This window comes from Asparagus officinalis, chromosome 7 (assembly GCF_001876935.1).
Source record: "Asparagus officinalis chromosome 7, Aspof.V1, whole genome shotgun sequence".
NCBI classification, from domain to species: domain Eukaryota; kingdom Viridiplantae; phylum Streptophyta; class Magnoliopsida; order Asparagales; family Asparagaceae; genus Asparagus; species Asparagus officinalis.
Genome location: NC_033800.1, coordinates 102529498 through 102547654, shown reverse-complemented (window position 1 = coordinate 102547654; position 18157 = coordinate 102529498).

The window sequence follows — 18157 nt, the reverse complement described above, 5'->3', positions numbered from 1 at the left end:
GGTTTAAATATAAACAAAAATAATTAATAAAAATATAATTACTTACATTTAAAATCAAATAATTATGGAAAAATTATCTACATAATAAACGTTCCAGTTATACTAATACAACAGATAATACGCAATAGTAGTAATAATATAACAAATTGTACAATTAAACGAGAATAATTAATAAAAAATATAATTACTTATATTGAAAATTAAATAATTATGGGAAAATTATTTATATAATAAAATGTACCAGTTATACTAATACAACAGATAATATGTAATAATAGTAATAATATAACAAATTGTACAAAATAATACGTAGTAATAATACAATGTATTATACAAAATAATACGTAATAGTAAAAATAATACAATGTATTATTCAAAATGATACGTAATAGTATCGATAACACAACGGATTAATTTCAGAAATTTTTACTGCACTAAATTAATTTATAAATATCAAAATCATTTAAATAAATATAAAATTTGGACTTTTAAATTGTAGAAAATTCTAGAAAATCGAGAAACATACACATACTCTTTTAAAAATAATAATTAAATATTTCAAAATACTAAAAAATTATTTTAACAAGTATCAAAAATTCACGATCATTACATTCTACCCCCCTTAAAATAAATTCTGCATTCGGAATTAAACCCAAGGACAGAGATATGGAACGAGAGTGAGTACTCGCAAATCGACGAGGTAAGAAACAATAGGAAGCTACAGAGCCAAAGAGTGATAAAGTAAGAACGGAAGAAACAAGAATATTATCTAGTGTAGAAAGAAGGAAAATACATCTAAGCTAGCACTCATAAACAAATCCTATCATAATATCATCAGGTAATACCAATAAGGAAAATCATATGCAAGTAAAACTGAGAATGAACAACTCTTATCGGTAATAACCTGGTCGTTCACCTCAGCTTTCACAGCTAACATCATAAACGGCTGACGCGATGGTTGCTGCTTTCACGCTTCCTGATAAACCTGTTGATGTGGAGGAAGAGGCCCTTCTTGAGGGTAGGGTCCGTGCTGAGCTGGAGCTGCAGAGGCTGATCGAGGTGGAGCTGGAAGAGATGCTCGAACTGGAGATGGGGGCAAGCTGGCCTGTTGCCGCTGCGGATAGTCCTAACTGACATGGTCGGGGGATCTACAGACGTAGCACAGACAAAGACGCTTACGACACTCCTGTTGGGTATGCCCAACGTGGCTATAATAAGAACACTTCACTAAAGACTGGCCGCAGGTCTGCACTCCAGGGTGCTGATAAGGATGCACAGGAGGAAGTGGCTGGCGCTGAGAAAATTGCTGTCGCTGCGGAGCCTGCTGCTGTCTCAGAGGGGAACACTCGATATTCCAAGCTGGAGCTGCTAGTGTTCTGCTCTGAATCACATGTGGGTCTTCAAGTTCCTTCTGAGCACTCTCGATCTCTCATGTTGCATCCAGTACGACGTCATGAGTCGTAAGTGCTCTTCCAGCCAGAGCAAACCTAATATACTTATCCATACCCTTCTGGAACTGATGCCTCCTAAAAGTAGGGTCTGTAACCAGGTGGGGAGCATATCGACTTAGGGAAGAGAACTCAGCTTCATACTCATCAACTGATCGATCTCCCTGCTTGAGCTCAACAAATCTACGCAGGAGTTCATCCCAAGCTGACTGAGGAAAATACTTCCTGTTGAAGCGCTTTGTGAACGTCTCCCATAGGATTGGCCTCTCAAGATGGGTCTTCTCAGCTGCCCACCAGATCTGAGCGGTATCAGTGAGCTAGATATCCATAAGATCTACCCATTCAGTAGGGGCAATACGGGCCACCGTGAGGATGTTCTCGGTAATCTTTAGGAACTCCTCCACTACTAGAGATCCTTCAGCACCAGAGAAAGAAGGGGGTCACATATACCGAAAATCCTTAACACTAGACTCTAGATGAATGGGAGGCTGGTGAGGCTCCCGCTGCAAATGATCAGCAAGATGCTGCTGATTCGTCACCAGTCCCTGAATCATTGCCAAAAGTTAGCGCGAGTCCACTTCGAACGGCGGGACATTACTACTGGACGGGTTACCATTGCTACGCATACTCACCATGGTTCTAAAGGAAAGCAAGGATCAAGAGGAAAACTAAGGCCAAAATCAAAACTAAAATTTAGTAAGATAGGAACTAAAATATAGTTCATTAAGATAATAGAATAAGGGCTTAAGTGTAGTCTCACGGATGAAATATGATACGCATCTAAGTTGTCCGTTGTATTCTTACTAGTGAGGACTCGGGACCGTGTCCTGCATAGGCCACCAAAAAAAAATCTGTCACACCCCGCTTCCTAAAATACCGGGAATCGAAACATGAACAAGCCCGCGACATATTAGATTGAGGAGAAATATACACTAAATATTTTTTTCGCAATCTAATATGCTAAGCGTCAAGCAAAAGAATATCAGTCACAGGTCCCCGATCACAAATAGCAAGAATATAGTAAGCAACCCAGAATAAGAAATAAACATATCATCAAAACTAGATCATTCGAGACATAAAATATGGGTCAAACATGTCCTTCTTACAAAACGGTCCAACTAGGAATATAAAAATACATAGTTCGTAATAAAAGGAAATACTGCTAAAATAACTAGATCTAACATCAGACTAAAGAAAAATACTGTAAAAGAGTTCTAGTGTTCATCAGCTACTACAGAAAGAAAACGACCAAGATTCAATTTGTCCTTCTACTCCATCGGAAAGACACTCCGGCTGAGCATACACCGGCTCTGCTACATCATCAAACTAAACTTGTCCGTCCCCTAAATCTGACGCACACCAGAAAAAACAGATGTACGTCAGCATGCATGGTACACGGTAAGATCCCACATGAAAGAATGAAATGGTCGAATGACCCATGCTATGACAGTAATCATAATAGAAACATGGTATTGAAAATCTAATAACTTAATAAAATTCACTACTATAATAGCAATCAGAAGAATCAAAAATCAACCGGTAATCTAGATCATATAACTAACCATCCTATAACATGTCACTGGTCCACATCTCACATAGAGTCAATATTCATATTACCAGATAACTGACTGTTCACAAATCTCCTACGTGCACCCAATCTCGCTACACATGCGACCAGAGGACTACAAGCAAACTGTTTTCTGCCTGGTCTGAACTCAAGCAAAATTCGGGTGATGAATTAAATTCCCACTGACCGAAGTGATGTACACACTTCACTTTGGTCCTACAAACCAACCCCAGTGGCGACACCAACCACTGGTGCGAGCCTAGAAGATACATTAACAATCACATCCAATCACATGAACAAAGACTTCCCCATCCCAACACTTCTGCTTTTCTAAGTCAACAATCATAATCCACACTAAAACTCTGGTTCACCTCCTAAATTCAGTCAACGCACCCACACATGACACTAAGTCTGTTCATGACACACGAGGCCACTAAGTCATGAACTACTAATGGTTCTCAAACAGAAAAAGGAACAATAAATAATATGACTACTTCTATGCAATAACATTATGACGTGTCAAATACATTAAAATAGGATCGTACAACATGAAATGTAATTATGAATAGTAAAATCATGCATGTAATCCAATTTCGTTCTTGTTATTTGATCTTCTAAACTACTCATAAAAATATCAGCAACTAGGTAACAACTAATATAACTACGGTCGAAAAGAAAAATAGAATCCGTGATTGTTTTACACATGAAATATCATAGTCTACAACCAGCAACCCAAGATTATAAATTAATTTAATTCAAAATAAATAATTCCCTTTTTCAAAATAATTTCTTTTAAATCATTACAATAATAACTCTAAAATAACTTTTAAAATATTCTTTTTGACATTCCCTCTTCCAAAATAATAATTTAATAGTCTTAAAAAAAATTTATTTCTTTTTCCAAAAGCATCTCATAATTAATTATAATCTAATTTTCAACATACCCGATCATCAGATATAACATCAATTCACAAAATATAACCACAGCAATATTTAATATCATTCATCAATAATCCAACGTAGATAATAACAATATACACACTACATCAAAATCTAAAAATTAAATGACGAGTCAAAGAATATCGGGATCTTGCCTTAGGGTAACATCGAACGAATCGACGCCGTCGGTGTGACGCATCAGCGTTGAAGGGGCGATGGATCTGGCCGAAGGGGTCGGCGTTGATGACAGGGTAGCGACGCAGGCGACGCTTAGGGGCTGGCGAGGCTGGAAAGAAGGCTGAGGGAGTTGAGCGACGGTGGTGTCAGGACAGCGGTTGAAGGAGAGGGGGGTTGGGTGGTGTTGCGGCGAAAAGAGGGCGAAGGTAAGTAGGCATGGTGGGTTTGATGGCGGGTCTTGGCTTGGAGCTCAGGCAGAGGGCGGTGAGGGCGCCAGAGTTTGAAGGCAGTGTGTGGAGGTGCGGAGTGCGGGCTCGGGCGGCAAAGGGGGCGCGTGAGAAGGAGAGCGAGGGGAGAAGATAGAGATGAAGATGGGGTGTGCTGACAGGGCGTGAAAAAGAAGAGGGGAGGAGAGAGAAAGTATATATATAATATATATATATATATAATAAATATATATATATATATATATATATATATATATATATTATATATATATATATATATATATATATATGAGAAGGGATTAGCGTTAGATATAAACAAAAATTATTAATAAAAATATAATTACTTATATTTAAAATCAAATATTTATGGAAAAATTATCTACACAATAGAATATACCAATTATACTAATACAACAGATAATACGCAATAGTAGTAATAATACAATAAATTGTACAATTAAACAAGAATAATTAATAAAAAATATAATTACTTATATTTAAAATCAAATAATTATAGAAAAATTATCTATATAATAAAACATACCAGTTATACTAATACAACAGGTAATATGCAATAATCGTAATAATACAACAAATTATACAAAATAATACATAATAATAATACAACGTATTATACGAAATAATACGTAATACTAAAAATAATATAATATATTATTCAAAATGATATGTAATAGTATTGATAACACAACGGATTAATTCTAGAAATTTTTATTACACTAAGTTAATTTATAAATATCAAAATTATTTAAATAAATATAAAATTTAGACTTTTAAATCGTACAAAATTCTAGAAAATTGAGAAAAATACAGATACTCTTTTAAAAATAATAATTAAATATTTTAAAATACCATAAAATTATTTTAACTAGTATCAAAAATTCACGATCATTACAGGTTTCACTGTCAGTTTTGTTGCTGCTACTGCTGCTTCCACTTCTGTTGCCCTAGCCGCTTGCTTATAGACTCCGGTGTCTTCCACATTCATGTATCCATGAGCCTTGGCTATCAGCTGCTCATAGCTGATGACTCATTTCTTGATGAGTGAGTCATCCAACTCATTGCTCTGCAGCCCGACCGCAATAGTGGCCACAGCGACCATGTTGCCAGGGTCGTTGACTTCTAGCCTTTTGGCATGGAACCTCTTGAAGTGGTCCCTAAGGCTTTATCCGGGTTCTTTCCTCATCTGTAGCAAAACATAGGAAGGCAACTTTTGCTTGGTGTCAGCCAAAAAATCGTGCACAAACTTCTGCATGAGTTGCTCAAAACTATTCATGGACTTTTTTTTAAGGAATTCCACCTTAGCTTAGCACTTCTTGTTAAGGTGCTTGGGAAATAACTACAGATAATTGGCTCTAACACTTGTAGCATGATCATCATGTCATAAAAATTCTGAGCGTGCTTAGCTGGAGCTCCCTCGCCTTTATACTTCTCCATGTGAGGCATCTTGAATTAGTCACAAGTAGCATTCATGATCTAGTCGGTGAGAGAAGTATTCCCTCTAATGGCTTCAGCAATTGGCTAGAAGGTTTGGTCATAACCAGAGACTAAGTTGGTCGTCAAGGGGCCTGGAGTAGCATGATGCTGTTGGGGGCGACGCGATATTGTCCTTCTGGCGTGATCTCGGGCATCATGACTGAAGCCGGGGCTTTCCCATGTTGCTTCCATATACTATGGCTACTGTCGAGGTAGAGTTGTAAAGTGAATTTTCTAGCAAGCCTGGGGAGATATGTACTTGACGTAGTCCTCTTACTATCCGATCTGCGTGGCATGCTCAAGAAGAGGAGGGATGAATGGTTGAACTGTAAGAAGTAGACCAGAGACAAATGATGGTTGACCTGCAGGAGGCAGAGGAGGAGAAAATAATGACGATGGTTGTTGAGGAGGAACCTGGCTGAGGGGCTCGTTGGTGAAAATAGCAAACTATTGCTGGAGAGACTAAGAGATCCTAGGAGTGGATTCTTCCAACTGGGCCTGAGTGACATAGCCCACACACAGTTCGTTAGTGAAGGGGTTGACGGATTGACCAGGGTGCTCAGAACCAGACATCTTGTATGAAGAAGAATGAAAGGCCCTATAGTGGGCGCCAAACTATTGATGTCAATTATTGAATAAGGGGTTTATTTGTAGATTATGGGGGTCTTAGGATCCTCAAGCTTCCTCAAATGGCTGGCTCTTGTGCCAAATGTTCTATCTTGCACATAAAGAACTCATGAGAGGCCAGAGTTAGGAACTCCGATGGTTCCTCTAACGATCAAGTCAGAATTTGAGCTTGAGTGGAGAAGTAAGATATAAAGTAAAGAAAATTGTTTAGAATTACTTAGGAGCTCTCGTGTTATCCTAGATAGTTACCTTTTATAGTTTCCGGAAGGGAAGATAGGTAACTTTGACCGAGTCGAGTTGGTGGTCTAGTCAGCATCCACTTTATAGGTGTTGGCTGCTGAAGGAGGTGAGTGAGCTAGGCATTTAATGTGGGGGTGACAGGAGGTACAGAGTATTGACAAGGTTTAATGAGTCATAAAATTACTAGGGCTAGAGCAATGATGATTCTGACCATGCTTTTAAGGTGATGGCAATTGCCTGTCGGCAAGGGGCTTAAGGACACACCACCACCTGACTCATTTCATTGGAGGTTGGCAACCATTGCCTTTTAGATTGAGCTCGTAAGTTGTTAGCCTGGAAGAGCCGAATGGTAATAGGGAGTGAAGTTGATTAGAGTGGTAGCCGAGTGAGGATGCTTTTCGTCTCGATCCTACGGGTAGGTCGACAATTACTTTCCTTTTAGTCAGCTTCGGAAGTTATCGTCCTGCTGAGTCGACCATTAGAGCTACTTGAGACATTCCTCTTTGAATGTAGCTGATTAGTCACGGGGTGAAACACGTGTCGTCTCCTAATGGGACCAACACTTTAGCTATTTTGCATGCAAACTATTTTGCATGCTATAACACATGTGATGAGAAAAAAAGATATAAGTGCTAATAGAACTTTTACTTAGAGGTACACGACATAATGAGATTTTCATAATTCAAATATAAAATTTATGTTTATATTCTTGAATCAACATAACAATTTATTGGCGTAATTTTTTTAGAGAACTAAAATTGATAGTCAATTTATTTTAATCAACCATATGTAATCTACATATTTTTATCATGGGGTTTTTAAGATATCAGTCCTTTAAATTATAAGTATTTTGATATTAGTGTAGACGGTTAAAATATGTTGCATTCAAGCTAATATTCAACTTGGATCCAAGAAGTGAACGCTCATGAACTAACGCTTCAAATGGGCCCAAACTCAAACCCACAACAAGCTATAGTGAAATATGCCTAACAAAGCATTTGAAAATTGCCACATAGCTTATCTCGACTCAACTTGACCAAGTCAGGAGTGGGTCGATTTCCAATTTAGAACTTAGGCCGAGTCGAAAGACATCATCAAATCAGTCAAGTCGCGAGTTAAATTCAAACTCACTAGCAAAGTTTGCCAACCAATTAACTTCGCCAGTGAAGTTCATTAACCAATCAATTAGCGAACTTCCTCACAACAACCTATGTGCACCACATCATCCACGATTCAAAAGATGGCTCACCCACATTCGTGTGAGCTTCGCCCAACTACCTTCAGTAAATTTCGCCAATCAATTGATCAGTGAACTTTACCAATTAGCTATATGAGAGATATTCTTAAGCGGATAACTATTCCCCCACTCTTGATGGCCACTTAATCAACAATTAAAGGTTATTAACTTTCTCTTTTAGCCTATAAAAGGAGGAGGAGATTGTTCATTTTGACATCACCAGACACACATATGCAGAGAAGGGAATGTTGGGAATTTAACGTTAAAACCCCTAATGTAGCAGAAACACGGTATAGAGAAAAGTACACCAAGATTTAATGAGGTTCGGCAACTGCCTACATCCTCGGGAGCCTCACAGTAAATTTTTTATTAATCTAACAAGAAATTACAATTCAAGAGCGAATCTCAAACTTGAGATTCCTTAATAAATACAATCTTTCACTGTAGCTACAGTGAAGATTCCTCTCTCTTAAATAACACCCCCTATTAATCCTCTCTTCTAATCCCCTTCTTAAATAAATCCCCTTTTCTCAAATCTCTGAGAACAAAAGGAACAGAGAGAGGGAGAGAGAAATTGATGCTGCGAAAAAACAAAAGAGAGAGAGGGGCTGAAGTTCACCGCTGCCAGGAACCGAACACACGAGAGAGAGGGAGGAGAAAAAGCACTGGGGCTAGGGCACAGGGTTTCCCTTTTATAGGGAAACCCTAGGATAGCTGGCCACAGGTTGTCGTCGCCTGTCAACGATCTTGCCTGTGAGGAGCTCGAGCTCGCCTGTCACTTGTCGAACTCACCTGCAAGAGGATTTCCAATTCTCGCCTGCAACTTCATCTGCTCGAGGGTTCGCCTGTTCGAGAGCTTCGCCTACAGCGACCACGAACTCGCCTGACATCGCGCTTTGGACCTTAAGCTCGCCTAACGAACTCGAGCTCGCCAGCATCGTCCCCCAAAGCTCATCTGCGGAGGTGAGTTTGGTCTACACCCAAACTAACAATCTCCCACTTGGAGACCAAACCGCCGTCAGTAGGCTATCTCAATAAGCTCCTTCTCCTGTATGGCTCCGCCCTCATCATCTATGCATGAAGCCCAACTGAAGCTGTGCCAACTCCAGTTTCTGAACGGTCACTGTCTTTGTTAACATGTTTGCTGGATTCTTACTTCCTGGAATCTTCTCCAGTTTCAATACGTCATCTTCCAACAGGGATCTGATGAAGTGGTCAATATGCTTCATTCTAGAATGAAATGCGGAATTTTTAGTCAAGTGAATCGCACTCTGATTATCACTATGCAAGACATTCCTCTCCTGATTGAATCTGAACTTTGTTAACAAACCCTAAAGCCATATCATCTCTTTACTTGCTTCAGTCACTGCAACATACTCAGCTTCTGTAGTGGACAGAGTGACAATCTTCTGTATCTGTGACATCTAACTAATAGCTGTAGTTCCAACAGTAAATACATAGCCGGTGGTGCTTCTTCGGTGATCGACTTCGCCGCCGAAGTCTGCATCTATGTACCCTTTCTCTCCCTTACCAAAGTGCAAACATTTCTGTGTGGTGCCTCGTAGATACCTCAGAATCCACTTGACCGCTTCTCAATGAGCTTTTTCTGGATTCGACATAAACCGGCTGACCACTCCCACTGCATGGTCAATGTCTGGCCTCGTACAGACCATTGCGTACATCAAACTTCCGATAGTTGAGGCGTAAGGGACCTGAGCCATACTCTCTTTCTCTTCTTTTGACTGAGGAGACTGATTCTTCGATAGGTGAAAATGGCTGACCAACGGTGTGCTCACTGGCTTAGCATCGCCCATGTTGAATCTCTGCAAAACACGGTTAATGTACTCAATCTGAGATAACTGCAAGAGACCTCTCTTCTTATCTCTCGTGATTTGCATTCCAAGGATCTTTTTCGCTGGACCCAAGTCCTTCATGTTAAACTCCTTTGACAGCTGCTGCTTCAAACTCCTGATATCCTCCATATCTGCTCCTGCAACCAACATATCATCAACATACAACAGTAGGATGATATAACTGGACTAATATCTTTTGAAGTAGCAACAGTGGTCGGTGTTGCACTTCTGGAAACCTTCCTTGTGCATGAAGTCGTCAAACTTCTTATACCACTGCCTTGGGGCTTGTTTCAGGCCATACAAGCTCTTCTTGAGTCTGCACACCAGGTTCTTCTTCTTTTCTTCTGAGAAACCTTCTGGTTGGTGCATGTATATCTCCTCTTCTAGATCTCCGTAAAGAAACACCGTCTTCACATCTAACTGCTCAAGATGAAAATCTTCAATTGCTACAATACTCATCACTGTCCTGATAGTATTTAGCTTCACCACGGGAGCGAAAATATCGGTGTAGTCAATTCCTTCCTTCTACTGGAATCCTTTGACAACTAGTCGGGCTTTATATCTTCTAAAACCATCCTGCTCCTCTTTCACCCGATACACCCATTTGTTGTGGAGTGCCTTCTTACCCGTGAGCAACTCAGCTAGTTCCCACATCTGGTTTGAGATGAGAGACTTCATCTCATCTTTCATGGCAATCTCACACTTGCTCGCATCTCCACCCTGATAAGCTTCATCATAGCTTTCAGGCTCCCATCCATCTGTCAACAACAGATAGTTTATGTATCTCTTGTTAGGCACAGGAGGCCGTGAAGATCTCCTCAAAATCGGAGCTGGTGTGTCGGGCTCTTGCGCACCATCTTGTCCAACAGGTTCTTCTGGCTGAGGACCTTCTACATTAGGTTCTTCCGAGAGGTTACTCAGGACATCATCTGCATCTACAAATATTGACTCGCTCTCTGAGTCATCTATCTTGTGCATGTCCTTGTACATCACCTTCTTGTTGAATATCACATCTCTGCTCCTGATCACTTTCTTGTTTTCATTGTTCCAAATGCGGTAGCCGAACTCATCTTCACTATAGCCGATGAAAGTGCATTTCTTTGACTTTGGATCAATCTTATTCCTGCCTTGATCACTAATATGCACGTAAGCCACACAACCGAAAACTTTAAGATGTGAGAGTTTTACCTCCTTTCCTCACCATACCTCCTCTGGTATTCTGTGCTCCAATGGAACCGATGGACCTCGGTTGATCAAGTAAGCTACTGTGTTGACCTCTTCTGCCCAACTACTTCGGTAGGTGGCCTGACTGTACCCGAATGCCTCTGGATCTCTCTGTCAGCGTTCGGTTCATCCGTTCAGCTACACCATTTTGCTGAGGCGTACCGAGTACGGTTCTCTCCATTCTGATCCCGTGCTCATAGCAGAACTTCTTGAATCCGGTGTCTTCATACTCACCGCCATTGTCGGTTCTGAGCTTCTTTATTCTCAGACCGGTCTCATTCTCGACCATAGCTTTCCATCTCCTGAAAGCTTCAAACACTTCTAACTTATGCTTCAGAAAGTAGACCCACACTTTCCGAGAGTGATCATCAATAAAAGTCACGAAGTAGTGTTTTCCACAAATGGACGCGGTGGTTGTTGGTTCCTACACATCTGAGTGAACGAGCTCTAGCTTCTCTTTCCTCGGGGTTCTACCACTTGTCTGAAAGCTAACTCTCTTCTGCTTTCCAAGTATGCATTATTCACACATATCTAAATCAACTGATTCTAGACCTAGGAGTTTTCCCTTTGTGTGCATGATTTTTATCCCCTTCTCACTCATATGACCGAGTCTCTGGTGTCACAGCTTTGAAGTCTCATTGCCTGCTGCAACTAAGATCAAACAACGTGCACCTGTTGTCATATACAGGGTACCAGTCTTCTTACCTCAGGCAATCATCATTGTGCCCTTTGATATCTTCCAATCATCTCCATGAAAGGTCGTAGTGTATCATTCGCCAGCCAACTGGCCTACGGATATTAAGTTCTTTCTCAGATCGGGAATATGCCTGACATCCTTCAGCTTCCATACTGACCCGTTCAACTTAATTTTCACCACACCTTTGCCCACAATAGCACATGGTTGATCATTACCAAGGTATACGTATCCAAGATTTCTAGGAATATACTTCTCGAAGAATTCTTTCTGAGAAGTAGCATGGAATGACGCTCCTGAATCTAACACCCAAGATTCCTCCTTACTCTCCAAAGAACATATCAATGCGTCATCTCCTCCTGAGGTGGAAGTGACATTCACCTCTGCATTCGCCTCCTTCTCCTTTTGTGCACTCTTGCACTGATTCTTATAATGCCCGGTCTTTCCATAATTCCATCACTCGATAGCCTTTGAGCTGTTGCTTGGATTCCTTGACTTGGACCTATTGTCCTTTGATCTACCTCTGTAGTTTAATTTGCCTCGTCCGTTTCCTCTGGTTGAATTTCTACCTCTTGACTCTGTATACAATACTGAAGAGGTAGTAGCTTCACCCGACTCTCTCCGTCGATCTCCTCACTGAGAACAGATCACGAACGTCGTCAAACTTCAACTTGTTGCTTCCCGACGAGCTACTCACAGCTGTGACTGTAGCATTCCAACTCTCTGGTAGGGAGGATAAAAGTATCAACGCCCGAACTTCCTCATCAAACTCAATTTTAACTAAACTCAATTGGGTTGTGACCGTGTTGAGTTCATTGAGGTGTTGTGCTACTGACGCACCTTCCGCCATTCTTAGATTAAATAACCGCCGCATCAGATGAACTTTATTTGCGGGTGATGGCTTCTCATACACGCCGCATCAGATGAACTTTATTTGCGGGTGATGGCTTCTCATACATATTTGAGAGAGCTTCCATAAGACCCGCCTTGGTCTTCTCCTTCGCTATGTTGAACGCAACATTGCGATTCAACGTCAATCTGATAACTCCGAGGGCTTGTTTGTCTATAAGGTTCCACTCATCTGCCTTCATAGAATCTGGCTTCTTCCCCGATAGTGGTTGATACAGATTTTTTTGATATAGATAATCCTCTATTTTTTTTTACCAGAATCTGAAATCTATTCCATCAAACTTCTCAAGTCTTATTTTTCCTTCATCTGCGGTCATGACTCCCACTTGAATCTGACTTCCTCTAGATCGTTTCAAGCTTTGATACCAGTTGTTGGGAATTTAACGTCAAAATGCCTAATGCAGCAGAAACGCGGTATAGAGAAAAGCACACCAAGATTTAACGAGGTTCTGCAACTGCCTACGTCCTCGGGAGCCACACAGTAAATTTCTTATTAATCTAACAAGAAATTACAATTCAAGAGCGAATCTCAAACTTGAGATTCCTCAATAAATACAATCTTTCACTGTAGCTACAGTGAAGATTCCCAAGAGCGAATCTCAAACTTGAGATTCCTCAATAAATACAATCTTTCACTGTAGCTACAGTGAAGATTCCCCTCTCTTAAATAACACCCCCTCTTAATCCTCTCTTCTAATCCCCTTCTTAAACAAATCCCCTTTTCTCAAATCTCTGAGAACAAAAGGAACAGAGAGGGGGAGAGAGAAATTGATGCTGCGAAAAAACGAAAGAGAGAGAGGGGCTGAAGTTCACCGCCGCCAGGAACCGAACACGCGAGAGAGAGGGAGGAGAAAAAGCACTGGGGCTAGGGCACAGGTTTCCCTTTTATAGGGAAACCCTAGGATAGCTGGCGACAGGCTATCGTCGCCTGTCAACGTTCTCGCCTGCGAGGAGCTCGAGCTCGCCTGTCACTTGTCGAACTCGCCTGCAAGAGGATTTCAAATTCTCGCCTGCAACTTTGTTTGCTCGAGGGTTCGTCTGTTCGAGAGCTTCACCTGTAGTGACCACGAACTTGCCTGACATCACGCTTTGGACCTCGAGCTCGCCTAACGAACTTGAGCTCGCCAGCATCGTCCCCCAAAGCTCGTCTGCGGAGGTGAGTTTGGTCTACACCCAAACTAACAGGGAAATCAAAAACCCCATACAATCAAGTTTTCTTTCCTCTATTTCAGTTCTAAGAGAAGATTAAGATATCTTTTAAGCAACCAATCTAACTATAGTTCATCAATGAAGTATAAGATAGACGCTCCATCGACACGTAAAAAAGAACCCAAGATAATATAAGTTTTCTTGTTTCTCCTTTATTGTAATCTGAGTTACTTGCAATATAAAAGACTCGAAACAATTAGTCCCTCAAAATCTTTATATTTTGGTATCAATCCCCCAAATCTTTATATTTTGATATCAATCCCCCAAATTGCATTAATGTGTTTAGTCTCTGAGGTTAGTTGGAGTTATAAATGTAAGGGAATATTCCGTTTAGCTTAACCATTGACATTGATGGATAGTTATTTTCCCTCACCTAACAAAACCCAAGCACACAACTAACTAAACCTGAAACATTTAGAGCCTTTCAACTCTGTACGCATTTAAAGAAGCTCGAAACTTTTTTCACCTTTCTTCTTCCCCCTACTTTAAAATTTCAGCGTACCCATAGACCAGCGGCTCTTTCTTATCTTGTAACTTGATTTGGAGGTGATATTTATGGTTCGATTTCTCTCTACCCCAAATTTCTCCTCTCTTCTTCACCAAAGAAAAGACCAACAAACAACAATGACATCTTAAGAAACCAAAAGCCCAAAAATTATATTAAAAGGTATCAATGAATTTCTCACCCCTAGGTTAGATCAATATTAGTTATGGTCGGTTGGTATAGAGTGTGAACACGTGACCACACGTGAGAAACTTCACGCGTTCTTTGATAAACGCGTTTTCTCCCCACGTGGTTTTTTTTTTGTTATCTTTTTTCGGCTGGATTCTCTGCTATAAATAGCTCTTCTAGGGTTTCAGGATGGGAAGCAGGCAGAGGGGAATCTTTTGCGGAAAAAGACCGGCGGCTGCAGAAAGAAAAAAGGCAAAGTACTATTTTGAGAGAGAATTTGAGGAGTTTATGTGCAGTCCTTTTGTGCTTTTGTAGAGAGATGTTGTGAGGGATTTGAGAGTTTGTTTGAGGGTTTAGATTGTGAGTGATTGTAAACCCTAGTTGTAACCTCTCCCTCTATTAGTAGATCTCCCCCCTCCTTGCCCCGTGGACATAGGCAATTTGCCGAACCACGTAAAGTTTGGTTGTATCGCTTTTGTGTGATTTGTAATAGCTTTTTAGGATCCCTCGACAGGTCAGTCCTAGAACTAATGAGAGGAAGAGCCGATATCTCACGTTGTTGAGATATTCGCTTCAGATTCTTGTTTCCTTGGTGAGACAGGAATTCTTATTGCGATCTGACTCTCTTGTTGTGCTGCCGAAGTGCTGCCAAAATTTTCGCTGCGCGCAACAAGTGGTATCAGAGCCCAAATTTCAGATCTAGGGTTTTTTGGTGGAGGAAGATTTTTGTGTGAAGCTTGGTTCTTGGAGTTCTAGGCTTCGGTGGAGATAGCATTAGGAGTTGCCGTTGGAGATTTCGCTTTCCTCGTGTGGATAGGAAATCTATTTGGAATCCAATCTAGGGTTCAGTTGGGCGGTTCTTAATTTCTAACAAATTTATTCTTTCTCTACAATTTGAAGTTAGTTTGTAATGGGAGAAGAAGGTGAAAGCAGCAAGTCGATGGCGAGTACAATACAAGTTGGTTTTCAGAATATTAATATTAGTGTGGTGAAGTATGACGGTAAAATCAACTTTGGTTTGTGGATGAGCGACGTACAGGATGCGCTCAATGCTCAGAATCTGGAAGAGACCATCATGGTCCACGAGAGGTCACCTAAATATGATGAGACGATATGGGACAAGATGAATAGGAACGCTTGTGGGGTGACCAGGTCCTGTTTGGAACAGGAGCTGAAATATGATGTGATTGGGGTGATGTCTGCAATGAAGATGTGGGAAATTCTCAACAACAAGTATCTCACAAAGAGTATTAAGAACAGGTTGCACTTGCTGCGAAGACTCTTTAGATTTCAGATGTCCAGAGGCACCTCGCTAGCGGCTCATGTGAACAACTACACTAAGTTGTTGTCGGACTTGGCGAATGTTGACGAGAAGATATCTGATGAGTACAAGGTGATTATTTTGTTGGGATCCATACCGGATGAGGAGTATGATACCTTCGTGCTCACTTTGTTGAACGGGAGATCTTCTATCAGCTATAGCGAAGTGACTAACGCATTGACCAATTACGACTTGAGGAGGAAGGACAAGGAGACTTCCCGCGTTAGTACTTCAGGAGAGGCCTTGTCGACGAGAGGTAGAAGTCCATATCCGAAAGGTGATAATAGAGAAAGGTCAAAGTTAAGAAGCCACCACCAATTAGTAAAGAACCAATGTGTATTCTGCAAGGAGCAGGGACATTGAAAGAGAGACTGCCCAAAGCTCAAGGAGAAGGAGAATGGCAGGAAAAAGAGCCCGAAGGCCAATGAGGTGAATGTTGCGAAAGGAGATGATTCCGATGATTAGTGCTTTTCTCTACTGATTACTCTGGAGGTGAACCATATGGATGTATCAGATTGGATGCTTGATTCCGACGCTACTTATCATGTGACCCCTAGACAAGACTGGTTTGCATCTTTTGAGAAAGTCGACAGGGGTGTTGTTATCATGGGAAATGATTAATCCTGTGGCGTTTGTGGGATAAGTACCATGTGAATTAGGATGCACGATGGAGTAGTCCATGAATTGAAGGAGGTGGGATTTGTTCCTCAACTGAAGAAAAATCTTATCTCAGTTGGAGCTTTGGAGGCGAAGGGATTCAAGGTGACTTTCGAAAACGCTGTAGCGAAGGTTACTAAGGGATCATTGGTAGTGATGAGGGGAGTCCGAAATTGGAATTTGTATTATCTAAAGGGAAGCACCGAGATTGGCCAGGTTGCTTTGGCTATTTCAGAAGCGGACATGAGCAGACTTCGGCACTATAGGTTGGGGCACACAGGTGAAAAGTCATTACAGGCATTGTGCAAGCAGGGGCTATTAAAGAGAGCCAAGAGTGAGAAGATTGAGTTCTGTGAGCACTGTGTTCTTGGAAAGAAGACGAAGGTGAAGTTCGGGACTGCCATTCATCAGACCAGGAGCATCCTAGACTACGTGCACACAGACATTTAGGGTCCCACCAAGACTGCATCACTTGGTGGTCGACATTGGTTCGTCACGTTCGTTGATGACTATTCTAGGCATTGTTGGGTGTACACCATGACGAAGAAGAGTGAAGTCCTAGGATGACTATTCTAGGCATTGTTGGGTGTACACCATGACGAAGAAGAGTGAAGTCCTAGATATATTCGTGGAGTGGAAAAAGAGATTGGAATTACAGACTGGGAGAAAGATCAAGACGTTACGATTCGACAACGGTGGTGAGTATACTTCTGACCCCTTTCAGCAGCTATGTCGAGACTAGGGCATAGAGAGGCACTTTACGGTTAGTCACACACCGCAGCAAAATGGGGTGGCAGAAAGGTTGAATTGGTCTTTACTGGAGAAGATCCGATGCTTATTGTCGCAGAGTAGTTTAGAAAAGATCTTTTGGGCTGAGGCACTTACATATGCGAGCCACTTCATTAATAGGCTGCTTTCATCTGCGATTTAGGGGAAAACCCCTATGGAGATGTGGTCGGGAGAGCCAGCACATGACTATGACCAGCTCAAGATATTTGGATGCCCTGCATTTTATCATATGAGAACAGATAAGTTGGAACCTCGAGCTAGGAAGGTCATATTTGTAGGATTCAAGCGTGGTGTCAAGGGATACAAGCTTTGGGATCTAGTTGATAAGAAGATTGTGCTGAGTAGGGACGTCACGTTTGATGAGGCTTCTATATTGAAGCTTCCCAGCTCTCATCAGGTGGAGAGTGACCCGACAGAGGAGATATCGCAGGTGGTGGAGATCGATGCAGCTCTACATTGTCCAGATGGTACAGTATCCATTAGAGTGCCGACTGAGGTGACGCCAGGCGAGCACGACATTAACACGGGGGATACGAGTACTGATGTGTAGGATCAGGGACCGACGGCTCAGGTTCAGGATTCGATTACGGGAGTACTGATGTGTAGGATCAGGGACCGACGGCTCAGGTTCAGGATTCGATTACGGTTCAGAGACAGAGAAGAAACATACAGATGCCAGCACGGTATGCCGACACAGTTGCGTATGCACTTCCGGTAGAGAGTATCGATGAGATGGTGCCTACTACATTCAGAGAGGCCGAGCAGAGTTCGGAGGCTGACTCATGGCAGGTGGCTATGCAGGAGGAGATGAAATCTCTTCATAAGAACGATACATGGGAGCTTGTTGAGCTTCCAAAGGGGCGGAAGGCAAT